The sequence below is a fragment of the Pantherophis guttatus genome, chromosome 7 (assembly GCF_059756535.1).
Source record: "Pantherophis guttatus breed Tessera chromosome 7, ASM5975653v1, whole genome shotgun sequence".
Classification (NCBI taxonomy): Eukaryota; Metazoa; Chordata; class Lepidosauria; order Squamata; family Colubridae; genus Pantherophis; species Pantherophis guttatus.
Window position 1 is genome coordinate 30,364,256 of NC_142069.1, and position 23,735 is coordinate 30,387,990.

Sequence of the window (23,735 nt, forward strand, 5' to 3'; positions counted from 1 at the left end):
TCCAGCCCGCAGGCCTGAGTTTGACACCCCTGCTATAGATGAACAAAATGCCAAATCCAATCTGGCTGACTAGGAAGCAACCATAATAATAAGCTTCCTGCTTCCAGGCCTTTTCTTTAATGCAATGAATATCATGTGGGAATGAAGGGAAGAGGAGAGGGAGGCAAAGATTCCAGGGTGATAAGAAACTAGGACAGCAGTGGCAAAATAAATAGTATGGGAGGAAACAAGTAGGGCAGAAAAGCACAGATTCACCTCAAATCTTGAAAGCCATTTTTCCCAACAGTCTCATATCTAAGTATATCAGATCTAGACCTTCCTGGCTTCAGAGTTTGTTACATCTTGTGCTTCCCCGATCTATGGCTAGACGTTTAGGCATTTTTACTGCTGAGACTTAAAAAAAAATAGTTTAGTCTCAACTGCTTCACAATGCAAATTATTATTATTATTATTTTGAATGGTTTGGGATGGTGTTTTAAATGAACAATAGGTTGTCTTAGAAAGTAGTTCTAGATTAGGATTCTAGTTTACATAATAAAGTGTGTGTAAATATGGGATGAAACAAGGTTTTAAATTATATTTAATGCAAACTGGCCAAAATGAGCCTAAATAACTCATACAGTCCTTTCCATTACCAGGGAAAGTGTCACAAATACGTTGGTATCTTGACAATGATGCTATCCATTCAATCATGTCCAGTTCTTAGTGATTCTACGGACCAGCTATTTCCACATTTTCTGATTTTATGTGGCTTCTTTCAGTTGTTTTATGCCTTGGCTGATGCCAGCTTTGATGATGTCCAGCCACCATGCGTTTTTTTTGGCCTCGCTCCTTTTACTGCTGACCATTCCAAACACAACTGCCTTTTCCACTGAGTTTGGTCACATGACATGACTGAAATAAGTAAGGCAGAATTTTGTGATTTTGCTTTCCAGCATTCTATTACAACATACTTTATCTTGTTATGTGAAATGTTGGTTGACCACAGACGTCAGTATCTATGGTATCATCTGGTGATGACTATGGAACATAAAAGACTAATTTGGAATGTGCGTGAAGTAAAGATCATGAATTAATGAAAAAATGAATGAAAGTAATCTGACCCTGTGTGATGGAATATATTGTATAAATACATGCAGGGAAGTTTAGGTGATGGTTTAATTATGAACGAAAGAACTCAAATGTGTATCAACAAATATGAATGGTTGACATTTAGGTTCTTGTGGTTAATTAGGTAGAGGGTACATGTGAAAGTAGGAATACATATAAACTGATAATAGTTGCATGGTATAATCCAGTGAGAGTGATACTGGAAGAACCAATAATGAGTTTTAGGGGGAAATTCTGCAATATTTTGAATGAACGTAGTCAGGGAGGGGGAGGAATATATTCTGCTAGGTGATGTGAATGGGTAGATGGAAGTGAGATGTGAGTTCAGAAAATGATTTGGCCATTCAGAGATTGTTGACGACTATTGGTGAATAGTGGCTATTCCAATAGCATCTGTTTATAATACTTGGTATGAACATAAAGCTATTCATATGTCTATGGAAAAAGAAATAAATGAACAGGATTGATTCGATTATGTGGAAAGAATGAGAGACTGGTAAATAATATAATAGTGATAAAAGATTCTGAATGTGACACAGATCATTTTTTGGTAGAGTCAAAGTGGATCTCTGAACAAAAAAACGGAAGAAATAAAAGTAGGACAACTACAGTAAGAAATAATAAGGAACTTGTATGCATGAATAAGTGAATAGATGACAGCAGATAGATAGATAGATAGATAGATAGATAGATAGATAGATAGATGATGCTCAGACAGACATTACATTAATCTTCCAACAGAATGCATGTAAAGTGAATGTAAGAAATTGAGTTACCAATAATGCTTGGAATAGAATGAAAAGAATTATTTTACAGAATGCTAGAACAGTATGTGACATTAATGAGATGTATGAAAAAGATGTGAAAGGAAGAAATGAAAGAGCCTATGGCTGAGAAACTGTCATATAAAAGAATAGCTGCTTTCAAAAATGAGGATTAGGGAAAATACTGTGTAATATTATAAAGCAACATAATATTACTGTATAATATTATAAAGCAAAAAAAAAAGATTTGCAAAGAATATAATCAAAAAGAGCAAGGAATAGTTTTGATTTCCAAAAATGCAGAGAAAATGCAGAATGATTTTAATGGAAATGTTTAAAAATTATTTTGAAAATGAGTGAAGATGTTTGAAGAAGCTGCCTCCAGATTTTTTTAAATAAAAAAGTGAAAACTATCATAAAATTAAAAGTGACAAGAATCTAAATGATTTGCAGTGAATATAGAGAAACTGTATGATGCAACAAGGATTTACAGATTTGAAAATTAAAAACCAAAATAGTCTTGAGAAATGAATTAAACTACCTCAAGTTATATAGGAATGATAGGCTATCATAGCAAGTATGTTTAATGGGGAAATGGATGGAGACATTTTAATGCAAGCCTATGGTAGAAAAATAATAGGTTGTATGTAGTTTATTGCAAAGAACAAATGTTTCTTGAAAGGAATGAAAATTAAGATTGAATCCAAAAGCAAATATAGAAGAAATGAAGGAGTCAAGGGACAGAGGGAAACTGAGAAAGTCATTATTGGATGGAGTTGATGAGATTTTCAAAGAGTGAGAAGCTTCAAGAACAAAAGAGGTGAATAGTAAAAGCTTTGGTCTGCAAGGAAAGAAAGTTATGGAGAAGATTAATGCTAGATTTAATTATATTTCCTTTTCTTTTTCTTATAAGAAGAACTACTATCTTTTCATAGATTTTCTTTATTTCTCACCATGGATTTGGTTCCTTTTTAAACTGACATAATAAGTCAGTTATGTTGACTCCACCAAAGGCTGCAAATTATATGTGGATGATAATGGGAAGCAGACTTAAATCTGAATTAGTTCTCATGAGAATTCAATATTATGGGATAATATCTAGGAAATGGAAATGGAAAATTTCTAGGAAATCTTTCTTTTGGAGTTCTTCGACAAAAATGGCAGTGTTATGTTGGATTAATCAGTATTTTAAAATATTTTTCTCTTTGCAAAAAGAATCTGGGTTACTTAAAACAGGTCAATTGCAATTCATTCAACTCAAATATCCTTTGGCTTTAAAATTTGAGACTGATGCTTTAGCAGTGTCCTAAATTCTATAATATTAATATTACTAGATAAAAATTTGGAGGTTCCAGAATGTTGAATTATTTGCTACGGGAAACCTGCAGGTAATTTGGGACAATGAGTTGAAATAGCTTTAACAAATCAAAAGGCAAGGGTTTTAAATAAAATAAAATTGATATTGTGTGATCTCAAATATAATTAACACAACAAAAAAATTTGTATGTTTATAGGTATCCTGTAATCTAAAATGTAACTACACATTAATTAATATAAGTTAATATTTTGGGTGCTTAGAGGTCACCATAGAAGAGATGTAATAAAAGTTTGGCTTCAAACTTTATTTTAGAAGTGTAACATTTTGGAAGGAATGATGACTCATAAATACTTGTTGCATAGTTACCATTTTTATTTAATATTCATAATATTAATATGGAGTCAAGGAAAACAAAAGTTAAAACATGAATGTGTAATCCAAATGTTTGGACACTATAAAAGTATGATAAACTGGATTATCTTTATTTACTTTTATTTAAAAGCAAGTATTGTGTTCTGCTGGCAGCCTGCGGAGCTGGCAGCAGAGTCAATCAGTGAGGTGGGCCAGTCCTGGAGTCCGGGGAAGGCTCTGATGAGGGCTCTGCGTCGGAAGCAGAAAGGGGGCCAGGGCCATCTGGGAGTTATGGGCTGCCTCCAGAGCCTCCAGAATCAGACATCAGCAAGGCAGAGGAACAGGGTGAGCCTGTTCCCAGTGCGCACATGCACAGAGCTGCCAGAAGACAAGAACAGTTAAGACAAAAGGGACAACTCTGGAGTAGGGCTTGGAGATGATTGGCCCCTCCCATAAGACATAAAGGCATGTGAGCCTTTGCAGGAAGCAACTTTCTTAGTTCTGGTTGATTTAAATTCTGAAGTTCCATTTTGACTCTGTGCTCCATGTGGCCTTGTGAAGCTAATTGCCAATTAGGTCTTTGGCAGCATGTCAAGGGAGATAAAGGTGGGTGCTTATCAGCCTTATCCCGAAGGACTGTGGCAGACGTCTGTCGGACTCTTTGCAGAGTATTTGTGACTCATTACGGGCTGCGAATGAACATAATTCAGAGCCGTTGAAATAAAAAGAGGGTTTGGGGGATTAATTGTGTGCTTTTTACTGTCTCAGAAAGCCTAGGTCAGAACAGCAAGTTAAAAATATTTTTAACAGATTGGACAACCATTTGTCTGAAATGGTATAGGGTTTCCTGCTTGAGGAGGGGGTGGGACTGGAAAACCTACAAGGTTTCTTCTAGCTCTGTTATCCTGTTAAAAAAAATCATGCCAACCATGCTGACCAGAAGCTCTGATAGCAAAGGATGGGCCCTTAGCACCATGAATCCTCATATATATAAAAAAGCTTGGAAACAATCAGTCTCTGAGGTTTAAAGTGAGAATAAGCTTTGGAAATATGGTTATAAATATCAAGTCCAGCAGACCAATTCAGTAACAACATTTTCTGCACTGGAAATAGAACCACTGAGAGTGACAAGAGGCAACTAGGATCTGATTAGCTTTTCCTGACCTGGAACTATATTTCCTACTGGAACTATATTTCATCCCATTCTAGATAAAGGAAGGCACAACAAAAACAATGCAACATTCTAAGATACCACAATGCCAGGATTTTATAACTATGATTAACTGAATGAGACATTATGGCCTAATTTGCATGCTTTACTTATAATGAGTTGGATTGTACGTTACATCAAGACAAAAGACTTAATAAAACTTTTTTTGGAGGGGAATTATGTTAAATCCATAATGTCCATTGAATCCATTTGCATAATGAAATAATTGAAGTTCTTACATCATGACGTACATTGACATAAATGATGTAAAACATCAATTATGTCTTTAGAAACAATGAACCTGTGCATTCTTTTGGGGATAAAGAGTGAATGCAAATTCAGTTCTTGTTAAAAGTCTGTTTTCAAAAGGTCCATTTAATAAAAGTTTATGTTTTTTATTCCACCCAAGGAATGGAGTTCTATGGATAGATTACAAAGTGAGACAAAACACTGAAAAACTAAAACAACAAAAACAATTTTAAAAGGTAGACTACACAGGAAAAGTGTTACACAAAAAGTCATTATTCCATTGTCACGCAAGCATTTAAAATCAAAACTCATTATAAAAAGGCTGGGAAGAAACACACAGGTGTCATGTACGTATCATAATCACCTGGCTCAAATCAGATTCCTTTGAACAAAACTGGAGCCATGTTTTTATTGTTTGCATCTATCTTCCACCATATTCCAGAGCTCCCTGGAGGGGCTTACTTTGAGTATGGTTTAGTATTCTCAAAACAAAAATTTGGGGGCTGCTCAGTAAAGTAAAATATCGTAATTGTGTCCCAGCCTTTTCACCAGGGAGCTGGAAAAGAGCAGCAGACAAGAGCGCGCAGGATGGGTCTATGACAATTTGCCATGGTCAACTTGTCACGGCTAACTCACCATGGCCAACTCGCCACAGCCAACTTGCTATGGTCAACTCGTTGCAGGACAACTCGCCACAGGACAACTCACTGCAGGACAAGAATTACACTAATATCAAAGTAATAGTAGAAAAGAATAATTGAAGGATGCAAAAGGAGGGACAGAATGAAATGTGAATGGCAAAAATTAAAATAAATCTTATTTTAAATAATTAAATAGAATTGTTAAATTGTCCCGTAGCGAGTTGTCCCATGGTGAGTTGACCATGACAAGTTGTCCTGCAGTGAGTTGGCTGTGGTAAGTTTGCCATGGCGAGTTGGCTGTGGCAAGTTGTCCCATTCCATGCAGAACTGAGTAGAGGAAGTTCATCTGCTGTAATGGGCAATAAGCATGGGCTGCCAACCCTGACCCCACAGATAGTCTACAGACATACACCAGATTTTATCTATACTGAAACTGTGTTAGTTGCCACCAGCTTGAGCAGAAAAATGCTACAGCAACACTGGAAGGGTTAGTACAACTTAGTGTTGACTCATTCATGCATTGAAGTGAGGAAGGCAATGTCATATAGAGACAATGCAGAACAAAGATCCTGATAAGGCACGTTGCAAGCCAATCTATGCTAAGGTGACTTTTTTATACAATGGTAGAACATCTTGTTACTTGTATAGCCCAAAGTGCTTTTCCAAATTATTTTTCCAACATTGTTTATTCCCCAATATACAATTTTTTCCAGGCACTGGGAAACAATAATTTATAAAAGACTTGCACACTTACACAGCTGTGTAGTTGTAAATAAATATGCACCTTAGGGCAGGGGAGGGCAGGGGAGGACAGGGCAGGGCAAGGCAGGGAGGAGAGGAAGGAAGGAAGGAAGGAAGGAAGGAAGGAAGGATGAAATAACCTGCATGGCACTTCCAGCTCAATAATTAAGGGCTGTGATATGTGATCTCCTTATGAACATAAATGAGATGTGAACTTTCCCTTCTCTAATAGTTACAATACTATGTAAGTTGTCTCAAGATGGTTTGTTGCTTGAGGTGAAGAAGATAGTACCTCTGCTCCTTGGCAGCTGATGCAACTTCACCACTAGTGATGGGATCATTCTGTGTTACACTTCAGGAAGCAAGGGCAGGTCACATGGTGGACAACTTTGTATCAAATCTGCTGCTTAAAGCCACTATTTCCTTTGTCTAATATTATGTTTTGGGATTTGATACTTATCACATTTATATATTGGAGAAAATTGTTAAGGATGCCTTAGATGTAGGAACAACAAACCATTCAGTTCTAGATAGCATAACACAAGACTGCTCAGTGGAAGCCTTAATAATGAAGCTATGACTTAAATGCATGATGTGAAGAATAGAATCACTGGTGAAGAACCAATGATTAGAAACAGAAGACATTGTGGCTAGGTACTATCATAGGCAACACAACCATGTTCTGTTACAAAAACATGTTCTATTTGGTTAGTTCTGTTATAAGACCTAACAGAAGCAATTATTGCCAGACAATTCCTAGTAAAATAATATTGATCAGATCAGATGGCGGGGGGAAGCAGGAGTCTGATAACTTAGAAAAATTTGAAATTTTGCCACCAGATTAGCCTGGTTCTCCTCCTACAAAGAGTAGTAATTGAATAACTTAATAACACAATTATTGGTTTTGTTTTATATGGGGGATTAGTAGAGATTTTTGGTTGTACCGTGTCCAGCCTATACTAATTAGAGTGGTATCTAAAAACTGTGAAAGAAATAATAAATAATGACACGTCGTACCATAAATACAGAATACATTGCACAGTACAGGTAGTCCTTGCTTAATAACCATTCGTTCAGCAATCATACAAAATTACAACAGCGCTCAACAAATGGTATTTATGGCTGCCCCTCAAAGTTATGGCCATTGCAGCAGCCCCTTGGTCATGTGATCAAAATGCAGGCACTTAACAGTCTGCCCACATTTCTGACTGCAGCATGCACTTCAATTCCCACCTCCCACTATCTCCCCTCCACCTTTCCCCTTTTGGCTGCCTTCTAGTCTGCCCCCGTTTCTGTCCTACAGTCCACTGCCCCACCACCCCTGCTGCCCCAAGTTGACATTTGACATTTTTTTCCTCCTACTGCTGATAAGGCAGATTTGGCTTTGCCCTTTTAGAGCAAGCTTCTAGCCACACACAACCTTCCCAAGGCCTTGCAAAGGGCCAGGCCGAGCATGCCTCAGCAGCAGCAGCAGGAAGAAGACAGCAAAGGTCAGTTGGAGGCATCAGGGGCAGAGAGATGCAGGATGGTGGGGGTTAGAATGGTGAGAATGGTGGTGAGAATCAAACTGCTGACAATCAGCAGAATTAGCCTGCAATACTGCATTCTAATCACTGCACAACCACGGCTTTTAATATTAGTGCAATATCTTGAAAAGAATGCTCTTTCTCATTAGAAATACCTTTCCTCCCATTTCTTACTAAGCTCTAGATGAACATAAACTATGGAAGACAGGCTTGAAGACTAGGAGTACAAAGCCCACCCCCAGCACCATAATGGCAACTTGGATGTCTCAGCCCTTTTTCTTTCAGCAACTATTCAATTAAGAAAAAAAAAACCCACATATTTTCAAAACACATTAACTTTGATGCTAACTCTCAGTTTTGAACAGTCAACCGAAAGAAGTCCTGGGATCTATACATTTTGTACAATGTAGCTTTTGAAAGAGCAGCCAAGGCATTAAAGTATGAAATTAATATTCCATTATGTAATAAAAGTACTTCTGGGAAAAGAGAAAGGTTACTTATTTGAAGCCATACATTACGAGAGCAAATGGTTTAAGCCCCAAGAGCACTACAGGAGCATTACAGTCATAGGCAAGAGAGTCCCCTAAGTTTGTTCTTCTTCTTCTTCTTCCTTTTCAACTTCTGACATTCTACCCACAGATTTAAGCAGGTCAGCAACAAGTGTCAGTGTTTCTGCACCAAAGACCAACTGGTGAATCGTAGCATGAGCATGGTTGGTGACCCTCAGAAGATTTTGCAAAGCAATGTCCACATGCTGTTTCACTGCCCCCATATTAGTAGATTGGCCTGATCGCAGGCTTTCGTTCTCTACTTTGTAGCAAGTCAACTCTGCCTGAAGGAAGGACATTTCTTGTTTCAGCTTCTCAATATTGCTTTCTGCCTTCAGAGCTCTTTGGGTCATCGACTGAAGATTTTGCTCTGCCTGCTGCATCAATGCTTCCAAATCTTGAGCCTCTTTCTCCTCCTTGTTCATAGTGGCTTGCAGTGTCCTCTCAAGGTTTCGCACCATCTGGGTCTGACTTTCCGAGAAGTTCTGTATTCTTTTGATCTTTCTCCTCAGCATGGAGTTTTCCTCTTTAAGTTCTTGATAACTCAACTGTGAGGACACAAAATCCACTTCTTCAATAGGTTCTTCGTGGGAAGTGTAGCTTTCTGTGACTTTGGCATGAGAAGGGCACCCAGTGCAAGGGTCATTATCATTGAATGGCCATGAACAGAAAGTTTCCATTCCTGAAAGAATTGCTGAATTGTAATCAAAAGGATCACATTGTGTAACATTACAGATCCTGTATAAATGTGTTTTATCATAGGAAGAGGGTGGGAATTTTTCTCTCCAATCGTCATCATCATCTGATAAATGGGTAGAAACTGTTGCCTCCTTGTATAGCGGTTCCTGAAACTCCAAACTCAAGCCTAATGGTTCTGGAGACAGAGACACTTCTTCAAGGACAAGGTTCTGCCTGGACAATTTCTTCTTATTATTTCTGTTTTTTCCTTCATGTTGTCTTGATGTACCACGGTTTTTGTTTTTTACCAGCCCTTTTAAGGAAGATGCAGGTGGGTCATTTGAATTTTTCATCTGATTGTCTCCAGAGCTGCTATGATTCTTGACATGGTCTCCTGGAGTAGTTGGAACATGATGGTGAAAACAGGGCTGGATTTCTTCTTCATCATCTTTTAGGGCTCGGGCATGTGAGCAGCTGGCAAGAGGTGGCCGTGGCATTTTGGACAGACAACTGACATCTAGAACATTTGCATTCTTCCCAAGATAGCCCCAAGATAGCTCCCAGTTCTTCTCCACTGGTTAAACCAGCCCTGTCCACTGTAGAGCCAGTGGTGTTGGCTTCAACACTATTTAATGGCCTATTGAAGCATCTGAATTTAATCCTTGTATGTATGTGTCTCTTTAACAATGGAGGAAGCAGAAGTTACCATGATCTATGATGTCATCAGCTGTCAGTGCTTCATTTTGTGACTTCACAGGCTGGAGAGAAATGTATAATTAGAATAGCTCTCACAACATTTTTCTGCTAGCTGAAATGCTGAAGTGGAGTGCTGAGACCACTTGTAATGTGATCATATCCACAATTCCTTTAACCTTGAATAAATTACCATCCCTTCCCTATCTCCAGAACTAATACTGGCCCATTTAGAATATCTGATACTGACAGGTAGGTGAAACCTGATTTAATACAGGTTTCAGAAACTGCTCACCCTCTCTCTCTCTCTCTCTCTCTCTCTCTCTTTCTCTCTCTCTCTTTCTCCCTCCCTCTCTCCCTCCCCCCTCTCTCTGTAATGTCACTTTTATGTGAGTTGAACTGCTGTGTGACCCACAGCAGTTCAACTCACCCCTATCCTTGGAAATATTCAGCTGAGAATAACAATTTAAAAGAGATCTCTAGATTCCAACCACCCCACATTGTTGAGGATTCCCAAGAGAGAATCATTTTTAAGTTTATTTGGAGGTAAATCCAGAGGAAGAAGGAATTTACAGTATGTGGCATATATATTCAAATATTAATTTTGGCTGGTACAACTTCAGGCTGAAGTTAAACTTAGTTGCTGCTTTGAAAGAGTTTACTTTTGAACTAGAACAGGCTTAGGTTAAATCTGTCTTGACTAGAAATGATTTTTACAAGATGTTCTTCTCTATTCCCTTGCTTTTCTGTAATAGTGCCTTTGTTTTGTTTTTTCTTTCCAGCTTACGTTGTTATTCCACACTAAGTTGCATTCCTTCTCCAGACTCTAATAATTAAATCTCATCCTTTTTAGAGTGAAAATACAATAACCAAATACATGCCATTAAAACGATGCTTCTGTTTTTTTTATTATTAATTTGATCTAATTTTTATTTTTGTAAAATTCAAGGCAGTGTACATAATATTCCCATCTTCTATTTTTCTCAGAATAACAATCCAGGTGGGGATAACTCTCCCAAAGGTGTCCCAAAGGTGCTTTTCCAAAAGGCAACTGGACTTCCTTTGTTTTCTCCTTGAAAACATTTCACTACTTATTCAAGAACTTCTTCAGTTCTGGGGGGAAAAAAACAACAAGAAAAGGAAAAGCACCTTTGGGACACCCATAATCTGAATGATTGAGAATCTCCATAGACATTTTTCCCAAAGCTGGTTTTCATGCCATTGAGAAGATTTAAATTCATAACCTTCCAATTTCTAGTCCAGTACCTTAACAATTACCATGACTCTTTTGAATGTTAGTGGGTCCTGGCATTCTAACAATGGGATAGAATTAAGATCCTCAAGTAGTAAAATCTCTAAGAATTCTTTAGAGATTATATAATAGGAGAACTAGTTGAGGCAAGTTTGTAGAACAGTAATTAGATGCAGTAATTAAATCAACTTTTATTAGTACAAGAATAACACAGTGGGGGGGAGCAATGAAGAGAATTCACATCTGTGAATTCTACATTTGGTTGGGATGTAGTTTTTAAGCAGTTTTCACAGAAATTCCAAACCTAATGTTTGCCCAGGTTATTACTGTAGTATAAATAACATTCTGTTAGTCTATGAACAGAATACCACTGAACAGATCTCCATCTTGCCCAACATGGTATCCTTGAGTGGCTGTTTGGATTAAATCTCCCAGAATTCTTATGTTGGCTAAGAATTCTGCGTATCACAGTCCCAGCTTCCCTGACAAACGGGAAAATCAGCCATGGTGGCCCAGTGATTAGAATGCAGTATTGCAGGCTAATTCTGCTGACTGCCGACTGCCAGCATTTTGACAGTTCGATTCTCAGCAGGCTCAAGGTTGACTCAGCCTTCCATCCGTCCAAGGTCAGTAAAATGAGGACCTAGATTGTTGTGGACAATATGCTGACTCTTTAAACCACTTAGAGAGAGCTGTAGAGCACTGTGAAGCGGTACATAAGTCTAAGTGCTATTGCTATTGCTGTTTCAACAGGCTGGGGAGATGGCAAGATACAAATAAATGAAGCTATCAAAAAAAAATGCCAAGCATGTGTTAAACCAGGGTCTCGGTTTGTTCAGCCAAGCGGCATATGAAAAGTACATAGAGGGGAAAGTAACCAAATGTGTGTTTTAAAAAATAATTATAAATATACCAAATCTAGGCCAACAGTCTCCATCTGTCCTTACAGTCGTTATCAATAGACTGATCTCTTTAGGTTATCTCATGCCATTATGCTTAAATAGCAATTTTATAAACACATCTCTAATTGGATACATTGAGGAAAGGAGAGGGTGTGATTTCCCCCCCTCTCTTTTCGTTAATAGTCATTAGAAAAGTACCAAAAAAAAAGCCCACCCCCAAAACAAAACAAACGATTGGAAGCAAAACCATCTTCAGAGCGTGACTCAGAGCTATTCATAGCTCCATAAAGCCAGCTGCAGTATCGGAGACAGAAGGGTTCTGCCCGTATTATTATTTCAATTACCATCTGAATTAAAAGTTTGAGCCACGATCAGCCCACATGGTAAAGGGAAGGAGGGAGAAAAGGCAGACAAGCAAAAGAGGCTCACCAAGGCCTACTCGATGACACAATTGACATGTGGCAAAGGTAAAGTTCACAAAGACACAGCCTCCCCCACTTGCACACCCCTAGCAGAACAGAAAGTCAGGCTATGGACTTACATCTCAAGCAACATCCTGGATGTATCCTGGGTGGCAACTTGGGCAAGTAAGAGGGGCTTCTAACCTCTTCCCTGAACATCACAGCCTGCAAAATTTGTGGCTGCAGAAGCTATACCACTGTTTCTGGAGAAGCAGCTAAGGGGACAGAAAGCATAAGTTGAAAAGTGAAATCTCTACCCGAATCTTCAGATAATCATCCACAGTCTGTCATCTTGAGTCAATCAAACTGTAGAACACATGAGAGGGCATAGAAAGATCTTCATTTTAGCTAGAATCTCTGATTAATTTTTTAATCGGACTGTTCTAATTATGGAAATTTGCAGTGTAACTATTTACTGGGATGAGTTGATAAAGTTCATCTGGTATTCCCACTTATAGATGTAGAGGCATTATGCTACTCTATAATATGGCTCTTTTGCTTTTGGCTTAGCATTTGTTAGAACCCAGTCATTGTGGTTTTTAGCTCAGCCTTGTATGTGAACCATGCCATTATGTCTCGTTAAGCTATGGTTAAAACAGACTGTGTTTTAGGATGATATGCAAAACCACTGTCAAATGCACAGCTCCTGAACACTCACTCATTCAAAACACATTTTCTGTCCTTTCATTTACTGCACTGTATGGTTTATGGCTTGATGTACTAGGTCAACAAACAATAGTTAGGCCTACTATGTTGTAGTGAGAAGTGAAGCCCAGGTCACTCTCTACTTATTAGGTGCAGAAATCCAGATTTGGAAGTAAATGTAACACAGGTGGGCCCTCGTGTAGCATTTGAAAGCATCTTTATAAACCAAATGCATAAAACCTTGGAATTGCACAACAGTTGCTCTGGGAGCCCAGTAACAGTCACTGCTTCTTCAGGTTGTTACCAACAGATGCTACATGAGTGCTCTAGATCAGGGGTGTTAAACTCACATCATCATGGCGGCATCACGTGATATATCGAGACTATTTTTCCCTTCACTAAACCGGGTGTGGCCGTGGCCAGCACTTGACGCATCTGGCCCTTGGGCTCGGAGTTTCACAGCCTTGCTGTAGATGTTCCAAATCACATTTTTCTCTTCAAATCCAGATCTCTGCATCAGTGGTGGGTTGTTACCGGTTCGCTCCGGTTCAGGAGAACCGGTAGCAGTGGTGGGAGGCTCCACCCACCCACCCGGATGTCATCAAATACGATCTGCCCATGTACAAAAGCTTCTGCACATGCGTAGAAGTGGCGTGTGCACAAACTGGTAGCAAAGGTAAGTGAAATCCACCCCTGCTCTGCATACAGTAGTTGTACTCTTCCTGTACTGAAATGATAGTGAGGATCAAGCCTACCATTATGTAGAATAGAATAGAATAGAATAGAATAGAATAGAATAGAATAGAATAGAATAGAATAGAATAGAATAGAATAGAATTCTTTATTGGCCAAGTGTGATTGGACATACAAGGAATTTGTCTTTGGTGCATATGCTCTCAGTGTATATAAAAGGAGGGTGCATAAATGTAGGGTGACACAGCTAATCTCGAGGGCCATATATTTAATTCATTTGTTTAACATTTCATTTTTACTCAAATATTACAATATGATGTTTGCAACGTATCCTTGTTTTTTCAGCATTCATGCAGCAGTAAAAGAGAACAATCTGCTACAATTTGGTTTTGCAAGACAGCAAATTGGGAGCAATCATTTTGCCACCTCACATGACTCTCTCTGCCAGCGTAACACTCCCACTTCTCAAGAGGCACTTCACACAAATTATTGTTTGTGTGAAATCACTGTTGTTTGACTGCACAGGTCTTCCAAATGTTTGTACTGCCTGTTTATGCAGCACATCAAAAAGTTTGGCCATAACTGATGTGCTACAAAGCTGCTTTTGAGAATGAAAGGTACTTGGTGATTTGGGGTCTTTCAAGCAAGAGAACTTTTTGCAGTCACAATCCAAAGCTATTCAATAACTATTGCACATTTTCTTCCATAAGATGGAAATAGCATGGGAAACTCTAAAAATATGATCATAAAAGCCCTGTCCAGTACAATACCACTGAAAAAGAATAACAAGAAATCCAAGATGAAACCAGCATGGTCGCACAAAGCTCTTTCTGATAAATTGAAAAACAAAAAGGACAAGTACAAAAAATGGAAAGAGGGACACATAACTAAGGGAGAATACCAGCATATAACTCGAATCTGCAAAGATGAAGTCAGGAAAGCTAAGGCTCAGAATGAACAAAGACTTGCAACAAAAGTCAAAAATAATTTTAAAAACATTTCTTTCAACATATAAATAACAAAAAAAAAGTCAAGGAAACAATAGGTCCACTTAAGAGAGAAGATGGCAAGGAAGTAACAGGCAGTAGAGAGAAAGCAGAGCTGCTTAACTCATTCTTTTCATCAGTCTTCACACACAAAAAAATTATAGCCCAACCTACCAGAATCAAGACAGATTAGAAATAAAAATTAAAATAAGCAAGACAATAGTTAGAGAACACCTATCTGATCTTAATGAATATAAATCACTAGGACCTGATGATTTACATCCCAGACTTCTGAAGGAGCAGGCAGATGTTATCTCAGAACCATTGAATTATATCTTTCAAAAATCCTGGAACACCAGAGAATTACCTGAGGATTGGAAAAGAGCTGATGTGGTTCCCATTTTCAAAAAAGGGGAAAAAAATAAAAATCCAGGAAACTACAGACCAATCAGCCTAACATCAATCTCGGGGAAGATACTGTAAAAGATAATCAAAAAACAGATCTGCAAACATCTAAAAAGAAATGAAGTTATAACTAAAACCCAGCATGGGTTAAAAAGAGATCATGCCAAATCAATCTTCTTTCATTTTTTGACAAAGTGACTAAATTAATAGACCAGCGAAACACTGTGGACATAGTATACTTAGATTTCAGCAAGGCATTCAACAAAGTAGATCACCAACCTACTTCTTGGTATGTTAGAAAAATGTGGGATATACAACATCACCACTAGATGGATTTGTAACTGGCTGACAAACCATACTCAATGAGTCGTCCTTAATGGTAGTACATCTACATGGAGGGAAGTATGCAGTGAGGTGCCACTGGGTTCTGTCTTAATCCCAGTTCTCTTCATAAATGACTTAGATGACGGAATAGAACAGAAACTCACCAAATTTGCAGATGACACTAAGCTGGTAGGAATAGCCAACACCCCAGAAGATAAGCTTAGGATCCAAAAAGATCTTGACAGATTTGAACAATGGGCTATATATCCAACAACTTGAAAATTAATGTACAGAAAAGCAAGGTTTTACACCTAGGCAGGAAAAACGAAAGGTAGAAGTACAGATTAGGCGAAACCTGGCTCAAAAACAAAAACTGTGAGAGGGACCTTGGAGTCCTAGTGGACCTTCACTTAAATATGAGCCAGCAATGTGCAGCAGCAGCCAAAAAAGATAAGACAATCCTTGGTTGTATAAACAGAGGCATAGAATCAAAATCATGAAGTATTAGTACCACTTTATAAAGCCTTAGTAAGGCCGCACCTGGAATACTGCATCCAGTTTTGGTCATTACATTACAAAAAAGATGCTGAGACTTTGAAAAAAGTGCAAAGATATGAAGAATGGTTGCAGGATTTGGGTTTGGCTAGTCTAGAGAAAAGAAGGACAAGGGGGTGGGGGACACACATGATAGCAGTATTCCAGTATTTGAGAGGTTGCCACAAAGAGGAGGGGGTCAACTTATTTTCCAGAACAGGGCAGGACAAGAAACAATGGAAGAAAACTAATCAAGGAAAGAAGCAACCTGGAACTAAGGAGATACTTCCTAATAGTGAGGACAATTAACCAATGGAACAGCTTGCCTTCAGGAGTTGTGGGTGCTTCATCACACGAGGTTTTTAAGAAGAGATTGGACAGCCACTTGTCTGAAATAATATAAGGTCTCCTGCTTGAGCAGTGGGTTGGACTTGAAGACCTCCAAGTCCCTTCCAGCTATATTCTGATTGATTTATTGAAATGGTTGGTTCCCGCCTCCTCCCCTGAAAACTTAAAAGATGGAAAATGTGGGGCAGAAACAAGAAAGTTACAAAAGGAAGCCAATATTACCTAGACTCTGTAAAAAATTTTAATTCGACAAAGCAATTGTATATATGACAGTTAAGTAGAATGGGTAGTGTCACTCATTTTTGGTATGTCACTCATTTTTGGCATGCTGCCCCAGTTGTTTACATCTGATCCAATCCAGCTGATGGGATTTTGGAAGTAACATTCTCAATTCTGCACTGAAGGATGTCAGGGTAGGGAAGACTGCTCCTTCAGTGTTTGTGGTCTGCAAGATGCAAAGCCTTGGAAATGGAAGAGAAAATGGAAAATGGAATTTTGGAGGTGATTGCACATGTAAGCCTGATGATGAAAAACTACAAGGAAACAATCACACATTTCAAATTCAGATATCCATTTTTCCATGGAAGGATTTGTGAATTTTGTAAAAATTGATCTGAAAGGTTGATTTATCACAGTAAACATCAGGAAATATAGCACAAGGTGTTTTCCACACAGTACGCCTACGCCATATTTAGTGTCATTTTTTTTCTTTCTGAGGATCTGGTACTAAGTCCATCTCCTTACTATATACTCTGTAGACTTTTGCTTTATTCAGCTTTTTCTAAACATGTTGTTTTTGGAAGAGATGTTTAAGCAGTTGAAAGGCAGGGGAAAATTTAAATGTACTAATTTGTTACAATTCCTCAAGTAACCTGCGTCACTTAATTGGAGACAAAGAATATCCAATGCACCCCAATTCTTACACGCAGTTCTTTTACCTCATTTTCTCCCTGTCTGTGAGCCTTTTCATCTACGATCACAAGAGGATTTCTAATCCTTAATTTGCCAATAAAGTGATTCTCTACCTCTCTTCTCTTTCTCAAATAGGGATCGCATTTCACACTAAGCAACAAAGTGGTTTATTTCATTTTGCTTTATGAACCCCCGATACTGTGAGTTGATGAATTAAGTTTTATGGTTTAGCATATTACTTAAACACATCCAGCTGTGGTTTGTGCACTAAACCAAGTTAATAATGACTTAGTGTGATATTTGATCTTAGTCTTATTTAATACGCTATCTCTATTATCATAATTAATCAGTAAGTATGTAAGTTAAAGTAATACCAGTAAGTTTTGAGTAGCTTTCATGCTTTTGAGCAGCCTTTGATTTCATATCTAAATCCCACTGGAGAAGCTTTTTTTTATACTTATCAATTCATTCACATATTTCATCTATTATGCTGCAAAGAATTTAGAAAGAAATGCAGTTTTAATTTAGCAAACCAATGGTGAAAGTACAAACAGACATCAGTGCAACATCTAAATGGAGGACAACTCAGCATAAACACTGAGCTTTGGACAGCATGTAAGAATGCAGTAAATAGGGACAGTCTTCAAATAATTTCATAATGATTCACAAAATGGCAGAATTTGTTGATCGTGCCTTGATATCATGTGGTGGAAAAGGGGAAATCAATGTCTGAATTTACAAACTAGATTTTCTCTAGCTTGCTACATGTATCCTATTGTGTATTACGGTTTGGATATAAGGATTTATGTCTAAATATGATGTGCTTTTATTTAATATATCGTGAGTAAACAAAACATCGCTTATCACATGTTCTCAGACACTGTGTCACCACCTGTGACAAATATTTAGCAGATTATGGCTACAATAGACAGATGAAACTGGACAATCACAGCCCATGCTGTCTTTTCTAGCTGTTCGTGTATGTACATGTGTGTGTTATACCAAAAGTCAGGGTTCATAAGCTAATCACAATAGTTTTTTTTTATTGTTTTCAGAATGTTAGCATACTTAGGAATGTTCAAAGGTCATGCAATCAAATGAGAAAGGAAGTGTTTAAAAGAAAACCACAAGCAATTTCAGTATTGTCTGCTCTACACATGAAGAGAGAAAAAGGCAGGAATTAAGACAAAAAATTGACAGAATACTTAGTTACAAATCAATTTTCTGTTTGAACTTTTGTACAGCCATTTATTTAAAAAAAATCATATGAATAGAGCTTTTTTGTTGCCAGTTTCAGTAGTGTGAATTCTAGGTGCTTCAGGAGAGGGGGGCTGCAAATATCCAATCTATAAGTGAATGGAATTTGTATTATAAAGCTAATTGTCTGTCCCAACTTTTCCTCAGCCAATGCTGTTCACCTGTATTAGATTTTAAATTTCCTAATTCTCAGTTTTTGGCTATCCTTACTTAAAATTATGAGTTGTCATACCTCCCCCATGTTGGAGAATCTATTCTAAGCTTCCAGACCTGATATATTTTTTCTGTTTCTACTGCAGAAATAAAGATGTCAGTGCCAGCCAGAGTAAGCCAAAATAGAGTGGAGGTAAAGAAGCAAAGGGGCAGAACACTCGCTACATCTAATGTTTGCCAAATTATATAGAGGATAGAAATATGTCTCATTAGCAGAAATGACATTGCCCTTTCCTCCACCCAGCAGATCAATCAATGTGCCATCAAGCTGGTGTCAACTTTTAGCAACTACATAGGCTTTTCCAGGGTAATGTATTTTGGAATGTTTTCCTAATTCCTAAAAACCATTTTACCACTTCTGTGTTTGCCGAATCTTCTCCATACCATTTCTGCTATGCTTGTAGCTGTGAACAGGAAGAGATGTTTGTTCTTTGCCTTGCGTGGAGGAGAGCATTACAAACTCAACTCTTATTTTTTATTTTTATTTTTCTCCTTACTTCCTGGAATTTTTTATTTTCACCTTTCAGGCACAATAGTCACCTAACCTTTCAATTGACCACCTGCCTAGGTTTAAAACAGCTTGTGCTCGTTCACAGGAAAAACCTAGATTGATTAGAAAGGAGGATGGTAAAGTGGACTCCTGACAAGCTTTTGTTTTCTTTCTATCAAAGGGATGGAATTTTGTTAAGGAATTTTGTCAACTCAGAGTGCAACGGGGTGGGAGCCCCACACCTGACCAATTTGAGGATAGCACAGATGAACACTGGCTATAAAACCAACTCATTTCCCTCCACACAAACAAGGAAAGCTCAGTGAAGTGAAGAAGGGAGAGGCAAATAGGCACAGTTGTGATTGTGTTTTACCCTGGATTTAATGGTCCTGAGAATGGCTGCATCATAACTGAAGTAGCCTTAGATTCCCATCTTGTGAAATTTTCATTGCTTGTTATCTTTTTGCTATTGAGGTAGAACTAAAGCTCAGCACCTGCTTCCCATTGGCCAATTGTGCTTCCAAAAACTACCCAAGGGGCTATAAGTCAGGAGATGGCACTGTAATTGAGAAGTGTGTGTGTATGTGTGTGTGTAATTAAACAGTACTTGTGTCAGTATGGCATTCCACCATCACCCTAAATCAAAAACAATGGTAAGCAATAGAATATTTTTAACTACAAATGGATTTTACTAGGAACTATCACATTGCTTTCTTGAATATCTCACTAATTGATGCTATAAAAACATGGTATATTAAATCAATTATAATTGGCTGAGTTCATACGGGCTTCCCTATCTATAAAATTCAAAATGTCTGTTGATATATACAACTCTTATGGCCTGGGGCCTGCATATCTGGTGGAATGGCTTTCCTTGATCATCCTCTGTGGTTTTTTGAAGCTTCTAATCCAAAGGGAGACTCCTTTAGAATCAATTAGGAGCAAGTTTTATCAGAGGTGGAAGTAGATTTCTGAAATCCCTTCCTACTAGAAATTTAGATCATGGTTTTCTCCTTAAAAAACTTATTTTTTAGCCCAAGCCTCCCCATCAAAAATATATTACTTTAAAATTATTACTAGGATATTTTAGGATTGAAGCCATGAATGTTTTATTACTTATATAGTATTATTATTTATAGATGTTATAATAGTTAAACTATATTGATGCTTTATTTGCAGTTTTTGCAGTTTTTATATTTATACTATGAACCATAGTTGGCAGGCTTTGTTGGAAATGAATGGGGCAGAATATATTAAATAAATCAATGTATAAATCATAAATATAATGGTTTAATATAATATATGACTGCAATCTTAAATTTGTTAAAACATGAACATGTGCATATGGTTGACTCACTTCAGCTGGACTTTCATAAAGCTTTTGACAAAGACCTAGGCTAAGAGAAGAGACCCTCTAATGACTCAGTAATTTGTTACTGAGAATATATAAAGAAAATAGAGAGCAAGATTTCAGTTGTGCTTCTAGTGGCAGAAGGAAAACACCTAGAGCATTTCAGAGACTTGAATTGGGACCATTGCTTTAAAAAGTATTCATAAGTGATGTGAAGAATAGAGGGATGAACTGTGGGATGGCTAAGAGTGTCATATTTCATGATGGTATCACTTGACTGACTTTGACTGAACTAAAAAAAAAAAAGGAAAGCGCTAAATAGGTCAGACCTAATTAGTATTATGATTGAAAACAACCAGGAAATTTCAAGGCTGTAAGATATAACTGAAATGGTCACAAACAGCATTTTGTACTATTTTTTAAAGAAAACCACATAAACATAGCAAGGTAGTTCAGTCAGGGTGGAACATGACTCAAGAGAAATATTATCTATCATACAAACAAAAAGAAAATAGTTTCTTCACATGGAAGGAATGGTGTAAACTTGTTAAGAAGTGTAAAGTGTAACACCTATTGGGGAGAAAAACACTAATTTTTTATACATGGCGATGGAATCTAAACTGGTTGTGGCAAACCAACAAAGAGCATGCAGGTTTGTGGTAGACTATGCGGTGACCAGGATAGAGATTATGGCTGCTAAGGGGAAAAAAACATATTCTATGTTCATGAACAATAGAAAAGAATTGAAAATAAAGTGTTAAACAAAATCATTATCATATTGGCAGAGTCTGGAATACAGCTTTCATTACCCCAATTTTAAAAGAATATTGTAAAGCTGGAAAAAGACAAATGAAATTATGTATTCACACCTTAATCACAAGAAGACTATCACACTAATTGATTATGTCAGTGAAAGGCAGAAATTTTTTGGACTTGAGATTTTTAACACTAGGTAAGGAAAAGGTAGTCAAAAAATAAAACAAGGGCTTTATGTTTTCGTGCCATATATATTTAACACTCTGAATATTCAGAATTGTGTGAGTAATGGTTCTTTCACACCAGAATTCAGAGCCAGTTCAAAAGCAGCTCCAGATGTCTGTCTTCCTACAATGTTGGCAAAGTTAAAAAAAAACAAAACATAAAATTGATTTCTCTCTTGTGTGGCATAGATTTTGTTTAAGCCATGTAACTTCATTTTTATGCTGGAGGAAACTCTTGCCTTATCCTTTTTCTCTGGACCTCTGCAGTTTAGGTCCTATCAAAGAAAGAGTAGTTTGATACCTTTGCAGTTCCTTCTACTTATCCTAAATAAAAATCAAGTCTGAAACTGATAGACTTTTGTCAATTTCTCTCTCCTTTTCCAAAATCAGAGGAGTTGGCACGCACTGCAGGGATGTGAATCTCTTTGTCTTTATTGGGGATTAAAAATAAGGGGATTTTTATTGCTGTAGAACTGGTAGGAATTTGGGATGAGGTAATGGTTTTTGCTGCTTTTTCTCAACATTGCAAACTGGAAGAAGAAAATGCAATGATAGCTTTCCTTCAAACTGCTTCTAAACTTTGGGGGGAATGAAGGTCGAAGTTTTGTGGAAGTTCCTAGGGCAAGAAAGTCATCTAATTCCTAATGGCTGTACCGCATGACTCTTGAAATAAATTTGCAATGGTCAAAATATACTGATGATCCACCAAGGCACTTATCATCCTCTGTTTTGAAATTTAATTGCTATCAATCCAATCCAAACTAACTAATAAAAAATGGAAATTTAAATCTCAAACATTTGGAGGAACAATAGATTTCTCACCCTTGGTGTAAAAGAATGGATAACTTGTCAAAAACAGGGATGATTTACGCTGTTAGATAAGTTGGATCTGATTTTCTAAATTGAGTCTGGTCAACTGCAGTTTAAAGCAATTTCACACAGCAGAAGCAACAATAAGTTCACATGCTATTATTAGCATAATCTGGTGACAGACATTTGTGGGTTGGCGAAGATATTTTTATCATATACATATATATGGAGCATTCTGGGAACATTTACAAATAAAGAACTGATTTATAAGGAAAAAATGGTCCTATTCCCTGCTTCGTGTGATTGAATTAGCTACAACCAGGCAAAGTTAAAACACAGTAAATTCAGAACCTGCATAGGAAAGTAATTATTAGCTGTTTTGTGGTTAGCATGACTTCCTTAACAGTGTAGTGGACATAAGATTCATTGTCAGAGAAACTGAAATTCCAGATAATGTCCAGTTATGTGTGAGGTTTGAGCAAATGTTTATTTTGCAGTTTTGGTTTTCATCTGCAAAACGGAACAAATAATAATTATGCCACTAATACCATCTTTCATTGAGAGAATCTTCCTCTTTGTGTTGGTGGCAGCAGAGAAATGGAAAGAAGAAAACATAAAAAGTCATTGTGCCTTTCCCCTTCATTTTTGATTGGTTGCACTGCAATTATAAGTTAAAATACAGGGCAGGAGGATCAAAAATTACTGTTTGGAATAAATACTTCTTGTGCTTCTACTCAGCCTTTTATTCAGTATCATTAGTTACTTTGAATTTTCTGGATATGAACTTGCTCTGTGTGTCCTAGCAGAGATTCACAGTGTCTGAGTTTCCATAATATGAATTAAAACAATGGGTGCTCCACAGAGGTGGACAAAACCTTAATAGGTTATGTGAATTCCAAAAGACATAGACCCCAGCATCTTCTGTGGTCTCTTATTTCTTTGATGTCAATCAGAATCATGGCTATACAAATACATAATGGAGGCCAAGTCATTCTGGAGTTAACCCGATTTTTCACCATCTTAAAGACACTCCAAAAATGTTTCAGTGTGAAAAGTATCCATTTTTGTAGCAAATGAAGAGCCAAATTGATCTAGTGATTAAGGCACCCAGCTAGAAAGCAGGAGACCACGAGTCCAAGTCCTGCCTTAGCCATGAAAGCCAGCTAGGTGACTTTGGGCCAGTAACTCTTTCTCAGCCCATGCCATCTCACATGGTTCTTATTGTAGGGAAAATAGGAGGAGGAAAGTGTGTTGGAATGTCCGCTTTGAGTTATTTATAAAAATAATGAAGGTGGAATGCAAATAAATAATATATATAAAGTGATGGTGTCCAGTGCTGGAGA

At 37.5% G+C, this 23,735-nt stretch overlaps 1 protein-coding gene and 1 pseudogene across 2 annotated transcripts in view; both read right to left on the reverse strand.

The window, feature by feature from the left end:
- Positions 1 to 23,735, reverse strand: part of KCNJ4 (potassium inwardly rectifying channel subfamily J member 4) — a 38,046-nt gene that overhangs the window by 8,311 nt on the left and 6,000 nt on the right. The gene's annotated exons all lie outside the window — the stretch shown is intronic.
- On the reverse strand, positions 8,352 to 9,932 carry LOC117655419 (endosome-associated-trafficking regulator 1 pseudogene; annotated as a pseudogene). Its single transcript, XR_015728884.1, has one exon. The product of XR_015728884.1 is annotated as an endosome-associated-trafficking regulator 1 pseudogene (transcript).